We start from the raw sequence: 8419 nt of genomic DNA on the forward strand, positions 1-8419 counted from the left end.
TCAAAAGAAAATGCTAGAAATCAAAAACACTATAACAGAAATGATGAATGTATTTGATGGATTCACTCATAAAGAATCAGTGAACTTGAAGATAGATCAATAGAAACTTCCAAAACTGAAATACAAAAGGAAAAAAAATGAATGAAAAAGACTGAACAGAATAGTCAAGAACTGTGGGACAATTACAAAAAGTGTATATACATGTAATATCAATACCAAAAGGAGAAGAAAGAAAGGAACAGAAGAAATATTTGAAGTTTTAAAGGCTAAGAATATAAAGCAGAAACTAACACACCATTGTAAAGCACTTATACTCCAATAAAGTTGTTAAAATAAATAAAGGCTGAGAATTTTCCAAAAATGAAAGACAGACACCAAACCACACATCTAGGAAGCTCAGAGCACAACAAACAGGATAAATGCCCAAAATTTGATATCTAGGCATATCATATTCAAACTGCAGAAAATCAAAGACAAACAGAAAATCTTGAAAGAAGCCAGAGAAAATAATGTCTTACCAACAGAGGAATAAGAACAATTAAATCGAACTTATCTTCAGAAACCATCCAAGCAAAAAGAGAATAAAGTAAAATATTTGAAGTATTGCTGACTGTGAGGATGGCGGAGAGGGGGAAGCTAATTGTGGTGATGGGAGACGAGGACACGGTGACTGGCTTCCTGCTGGGTGGCATAGGGGAGCTTAACAAGAACCGCCACCCTAATTTCCTGGTGGTGGAGAAGGATACTACCATCAATGAGACGGAAGACACTTTCCGGTGGTTTCTAAATCGGGAGGACATCGGCATCATCCTCATCAACCAGTACATCGCAGAGAGGTGCAGCATGTGCTCGATGCCCACCAGTGCTTCACTGCAGCGCTGCTGGAGATCCCGTCCAAGGAGCACCCCAGTGATGCTGCCAAGGACCCCATCCTGCGCAGGGCCAGGGGCATGTTCATGGCCCACGACCTGCGCTAGGGGACTCCCCACAGTCATGCAGCCTCTCCCCAGGCTTGCCATCAACCCTTCTCTAAGATTTGAGCCTCTGAGTTCCAATTCCCTGCCCCTTCCCACTCCACTGAGAGGCTCGGTGAGGTGCTTCCAGGTTGCTGGAGCTCTGCCATTGAAATCAAGGCTGGTTAGGGTTTAAACAAAAAAAGAAAAAGAGAGGAGACACAAATTACTGGTATCAGAAATGAAAGAGGAACCAGCTCTACTAATCCCATGGACAGCAAAATGATAATAAAAGAATACAGTAGACCCTTGAACAACACAGGTTTGAACTACAGAAGTCCATTTATACACAGTTTTTTTTTCCAATAAATACTACAACACTACATGATCCACAGTTGGTTGAGTCCTTGAATGCAGAACCATGGATACGGAGGGCCTACTATAAAGTTATGTGTGGATTTTTTACTGCACAAGGAGTCTGTGCCCCTAACCACCACATTGTTTAAGTGTCAACTGTATTTTGAACTCTACACCCACAAATTTGATAAAAGGTGAAATGGACCAATTCTTTGAAAGACATAATCTACCAAAACTCACACAAGGGGAAATAGGCAATCTGAGTAGACTTACAACTATTAAAGAAATTGAAATCAATAATTAATAACCTTCCAGAATAGCAAGGACCAGGCCCAAATGGTTTCACTATTGAATTTCACCAAACATCTAAGAAACAAATGATACCAATTCTCTACAATCTGTTCCAAAAAATAGATGCAGTGTGAACACCTCGTAACTCATTTTATGAGGTCAGCATTATCTAATACCAAACCCAGGCAAAGACATTACAAGAAAGGAAAACTACCAATCAATATCTCTCATGAACATAGATTCAAAAATCCTCAGCAAAATATTAGGAAATAAAATTCAACGATGTATAAAAAGGATTATACACCACAACCAAATGTGTATTCCAGGTATCCAAGGGTAGTTCAAAATTTTAAAGTCAATTAATGTAATTCATTACATCAACAGGCTGAAGCAGAAAAATCATACGATCATATTAGTGGATGCAATAAGAACATTCAACAAGATACAACACCCTTTCATGATAAACTCTCAGTAAACTAGAAATGGAGGGGAAATTTTTTCAACTTGATAAAGAACATCTTCAAAAAGACTACAATTAATATCATAATGGTGAAAAACTAGACTTTCCCCCCTAAGATGGGGAACAAGGCAAGGACGTCCCCTCTCACTACTCTTTATCAAAATTGTACAGTACAATTATAAATTGTACTGTAAACCCTATGTAATGTAATAAAAAAAGACAAGAAAAGGAAGGAAAATTTAGAAGAGGAGTAAAACTGTCTTTGTTTGCAGGTGATGTTATTGTCTCTATAGAAAAATCTCAAAAAATTGACCAAAAAACCCCTTCTGGAACTAATAAGCAATTATTGCACAGATGCAGGATTCAGGGTTAATATATGAAAGTCTATTGTTTCCTATATATCGGCAGCGAACATTTGGAATTTGAGTATAAAAAGTAAAATACCATTTACATTAGAAGCAAAAAAATTAAAATACTTAGGTATGAATCTAACAAAATTTTATAAGGTCTATATAAGGAGAACTACAAAACTGATGAAAGAAATCAAAGATCTAAATAAATGGAGAGATATTCCATGTTCTTGGATAGGAAGACTCGATATTGTTGAGATATTAGTTATTCCTAACATAATCTATAGGTTCAACACAATCCCAATGAAAATCCCAGAAGTTTACTTTGTGGATACCAACAAACTGGTTCTAAAGTTTCTATGGAAAAGCAAAAGTTCCAGAATAACCAATTCAACACTGTAAAGGAACACAGTTGGGGGACTGGCAGTACTCTAGTTCAAGACTTACTCTAAAGCCACAGTAATCATGACAGTGTGGTGTTGTTAAAAGAATAGACAAATCAACTTAATGGACCAAAAACCCCAGAAATAAACCCACACAAATATGAGCAACTAATTGTTGACAAAAGAGCAAAGGCAATCCAGTGGAAAAGGATAGTGTTTTCAACAAATGGGGCTTAACAACTGCCATTCATATTCAAGAAAATGAATCTAGACACTGACCTTATATCTTTTAAGAAAAGTGACTCAAAATCAATCATAGACCAAAATGTAAAATGCAAAAATATAAAACTTATAAAAATATAAAATGATAACAGAAGAGAAAATCTAGGTGACCTTGTGTTTGACAATGAGTTTTTAGATACAATACTAAAAGCATGCTCCATGAAAGAAAAAATAGCTAGGCTAGAGGTCATTGAAGTGAAAAACTTCTGCTCTGCAAAAGACACTCTGTTAAGAGAATGCAAAGACAAGGCACAGCCAGGGAGAAAATATTTACAAAAGCATATCAGATAGAGGACTTGTATCCAAAACATATAAAGAGCACTTAAACCTCAACAACAACAACAACAAAATGAACAACCCAATTTAAAAGCTGGCAAAAGATCTAATCAGCTTACCAAAGTAGACATACAGATAGCAAATATGGCACATATGAAAAGATGCTGCACATCATACGTCATTAGAGAATTGTAAATTAAAACATCAATAAGATACTACTACACACCTATTAGAATGGCCAGAATCCAAAACTCTGACAACATCAAATGCTGGTGAGGATATGGAGCAACAGGAGTGCTCATTCATTGCTGGTGGAGATATAAAATGGTACAGCCACTTTGGAAGATAGTTTGGAAATTTCTTACAAAGCTAAACATAGTCTTGCCATATTTTAGCATTCATGCTCTTTGGGATTTATCCAAATGCATTGAAAATTATGTCCACATAAAAACCTACACAGGAATGTTTATAGAAGATTTATTCATAAATGTCAAAATTGGAAGGAACCAAGATGTCTTTCAGTAGGTGAATGGATAAACAAATTGTGACGCAGTCATGCATGCAATAGAATATTATTCTGTGATAACAAGAAATGAGGTATCAAGCCATGAAAAAAAAAATGGCGGAAACAAGCATAGTGTTACCTGAAAGAAGCCAATCTGAGGGAATTTCCTGGTGGTCCAGTGGTTAAGACTCCGTGCTTCCACTGCAGGGAGTCCAGGTTCAATCCCTGGTCGGGGAAGTAATCCTGCAAGCCACACAGTGCAGCCAAACAAAACAAAACAAAGCAGAAGAAGCCAATCTGTAAAGGCTATATATACTGTATAATTCCACCGGCAGTTAAGTCCCCTACATACGAACAAGTTCCATTCCGAGAGCACGTTGTAAGTCCAGTTTGTTCGTAAGTCCAACAAAGTTGCCCTAGGTACCCAACTAACACAATTGGCTATATAGTGCTGTACTGTAATAGGTTTATAATACGTTTGCATCTTTGAAAGTTTGCAACTTGAAGGTTCGTATGTAGGGGACTTACTGTATATGACATTCTGGAAAAGGCAAAACTATGGAAACAAAAAGATCAGTGGTTGCCAGGTGTTGAAGAAAGGGGGAAGGAGGAATAGTTGGAGCATAGGGAATTTTTTAGAGCAGTGAAACGCTTCTGTATCAGAGAGAGAGAGAGGAAGGGGAGGGAGGGAGGGAGGAAAGAAGGAGAAACAATTTGTATAGATCAGCATTTTCTAATAGCATTTCCTACATTAATGGACATGTTCTATATCTGTGCTGTCCAGTATGAGAGCCACATGTGACTACTGAACATTCGAGATGTGGATAGTGCAGCTAAAGAACTGAATTTTAAATTTTATTTAATTTTTATTCATTTAAATTTAAATAGTCACATGTGGCTAATGGCTACTGTATTGAACAGCACAAGTATATATACTTTTCTCAATTGAGAAAATTCAGTGTTGAAAAACATCTTTTGGGTAAGTCGTTTTTGAGAGTCTACTACACTTAAAATACTAACTTTAAATATTCTGCATATTAAAAGAAGTAAAATCTGTGCTCCTCCTCCTGGAAATGTATTTGAGGGGAAATGCATGAACAATTAAGTAACAGCTGAAATGTGACCTATGAAATGTAACCTCTACACATAACCTACAGACACTACTTTCAACTGTAAGTGTGAGGATATAAAGAAACTTAATTATAAGGATAGAAGTGAAAAGAGGTTAATAAATAAATGAAGTCTTTAAAAGGAATGGAAAAAGAATATTATATGTGACCTAAAACCTGTTTTTATTCTCACCTACCAAAAAATTCTAGATATTAATAGTGCCCTAGGAGGGTTTCAAGTAACATTTTGAGACATTCTTATTTTATTCATCCTGTCACAATTTGGACAGTTTGAGGCCTGTATTTTAATAAATGTCCATAGCTAGCTTAAAAATGTTCATTACTGGAGGAAAACTCAGCACTTGAATATGATCATCAAAAATTTTCAGAGAAGTTCCAGAATATCTATAGACTTCCCATTAATATGTTTAAATTTAAATGCAAAACACCTTATCTTCTGGGAAATCCTTAATTTCTAAAAGTTTAACACTTCTTAATGAAGTGCTAACAAGACATCAGTGTGGGTAACAGTGTGGCTCCAAAGTCGGCTTCTCATCAGAATCACTTGAGGCTAAAAAAATGGTTCTGAAGAACCTAGGGGCAGGACAGGAATAAAGACGCAGACATAGAGAATGGACTTGAGGACACGAGGTGGGAGAAGGGTAAGCTGAGATGAAGTGAGAGAGTGGCATGGACATATATACATTACCAAATGTAAAATAGATAGCTAGTGGGAAGCAGCCACACAGCACAAGGAGGTCAGCTTGGTGCTTTGTGTCCACCTAGAGGGATGGGACAGGGAGGGTGGGAGGGAGACGCAAGAGAGAGGAGATATGGGGATATATGTATAGGTATAGCTGATTCACTTTGTTATACAGCAGAAACTAACACAACAATGTAAAGCAATTATACTCCAATAAAGATGTTAAAAAAATAAAAAATAGGGCTTCCCTGGTGGCTCAGTGGTTGAGAGTCCGCCTGCCGATGCAGGGGACGCGGGTTCGTGCCCCGGTCCGGGAGGATCCCACATGCCGCGGAGCGGCTGGGCCGGTGAGCCATGGCCGCTGAGCCTGCGCGTCCGGAGCCTGTGCTCCGCAACAGGAGAGGCCACAACAGTGAGAGGCCCGCATACCGCAAAAAATAAATAAATAAATAAAATAAAAAATAACAAAAATTTTAATTCTCTGTGAAGGAAAAAAAACAAAAAATCTCGATTCCAAGGCTGCTCTTGGGTTACAGTGGGCCTAGAAATCTGTATTCTCAGTAACTCCCCAAGTGATTTCAATTATGGGGGGTATGGTACCCATTCTTTTTAAGAGCTCACAATTCCTGTTAGCCATTGCTTTGCCTCAGCTAATGCTGAGACTGGAAAGAACCCACCGCTTCCCCAGTATCCTGTCATTTTGTTTTACTTCCAGTGTTCCCGTTTCCCATCCCACTCGCTGCAAAACACACAAATCCACTTTCCCCCTACATCACTTGTATGACTCTCAGCAGCATGACTGTGCATTCTAGATATGTGAATGGACTCTGAATTTAACAAAGATCTCCTTTAATTTAAACAGAGCTCTAATTTTAAACAGTGCTCCTTTAATTTCAACACCTATTCATTTATATTGTAATATCTTTGTACCTTTTATTTATCATTTGATATTGATCTGGATTTTGAATGCTTAGTGTTTTTTTGTCATTACTCTTAGTGTGGAGTCCATTTTGTTCTTTAAATAGCTTACCTATGTCTTCACCTTCTGTGGAGTACTGAAAGCCAGGGAAGTCTTTGTTCTATCGATTTGGAATTGGATGCACATTTGATAAAATCCAGAACTTAAGGCCCCATCTCTTTAGATCACAGACAGTTGATCTAGACTTCTAGCTTTCAGTCGCAAATGTCACATTAAATCCAACTCATTAACTAAATATCTAACAAATGTAGGCCACTTGGTCATTGGGTGTTTAGTAGATATTAAAGTCTGGAGAAAAATTACGTTCTACATTCTACACGTCAATCGCTGACAAAGCCTGAAATTCAAATCCTGACGGTGGATTTTTGTTTCCGTTTATTCTTGCTCTCTGAATATCCTATGCAATTTTTAAGCTATTTTCTCTGTAGGGTTCTTCTTTTAAAAGAAAAATCATTGTCAGTGGCTTAAACAAAGTCCTGCAGTAATCAAAGCAGTATATAGTCATTCGATGAAGAAAAGTAGGGAGGAATAATTAAAAGGGCAGCATTCTTTTCTTGGGGCTGAGTTTCTTCACCCATCTGCAAACTGAAAAGAACTAACTAGGTGGTAGGAGTCTGCCATTGTTCACTAGGTGGTTTGTGTATGCCAAGCTGAGATTTTTTCAGAGTCTTCCAAAATTGCCTAATAACTAATAGAAAGAATAGTTTGATGACAGCAGATGTCTCTGAGTAGTGGAGATTATATTGTTATTTTTCTTTGTGCTGTTCCTACTTCCCTCCCTCTCTATAACGATCACTTTAAACATTAATATTTTTGAATAGATTTTTACAATGAAATGGAAAAACCAGTTAGAAGAATCATAAGAATGATTTTCTAAAATTAAACTGGAATTTTGAAAAACTGATAATCCTCTTAAACATTGATTGAGTTGTGTTTTTTTTTTTTTTTTTTTTTTTCGGTATGCGGGCCTCTCACTGTTGTGGCCTCTCCTGCTGAGTTTTAGTTTATGCCAAACGTCTCTCAAAGGTGAACTCGCTAAACACCAGTACTTCTGACTCTATGTAATGTATTATCCTTAATTGACATTGATATTCTATAGAAGAGTTTTATGCTTTCATGATTTCCTGAAAATGAAAGTAAGTTTTTCACCTTTCTGTAAGCAAAAAGTTCTTCTAATTCCTTGGATTTTTAAAAGCTACCACCTAAAGAAAGCATAGAAGTTATCTTTTTTTATTTATTTTTATTTTTTTTGGCGGTACGCGGGCCTCTCACTGCTGTGGCCTCTCCCGCTGCAGAGCACAGGCTCCGGACGCGCAGGCTCAGCGGCCATGGCTCATGGGCCCAGCCGCTCCGCGGCATGTGGGATCTTCCCAGACCGGGGCACGAACCCGCGTCCCCTGCATCGGCAGGCGGACTCTCAACCACTGCACCACCAGGGAAGCCCCTGATGGAGATGTTTTTATTTTGACCTGGGTTTCTTGCGCTATAATGAAAGAATGGTATTTGGTAGCACATAATTATAAAACTTGAAGTTGTCTCCCAATATCAATGGATACTCTAAAGGTGTGTTTTCAGATGAAAAGATTTTTAGTAAAGTCACAAAGCCCTGTTACAGTTCCCTGATGAATAATTCTATAATATTTTAAAATCATATACATATCCAAATATCATAGAGGGAAATATTTAAGTACTAAAATCCCATTGAAGAGGCATTGCTAAAATATATGCCGGAGGCACAGGTTTCAGAAATGGTTATATTTAATATCTTTAT

The 8419-nt window shown here is 37.5% G+C and overlaps 1 pseudogene; it reads left to right on the forward strand.

The window, feature by feature from the left end:
- The first annotated feature begins 618 nt into the window (after nt 1–618).
- On the forward strand, nt 619–1113 carry LOC101271958 (V-type proton ATPase subunit F-like; annotated as a pseudogene).
- Nucleotides 1114–8419: the final 7306 nt, after the last annotated feature.

Source organism: Orcinus orca, chromosome X (assembly GCF_937001465.1).
Source record: "Orcinus orca chromosome X, mOrcOrc1.1, whole genome shotgun sequence".
NCBI lineage: Eukaryota > Metazoa > Chordata > Mammalia > Artiodactyla > Delphinidae > Orcinus > Orcinus orca.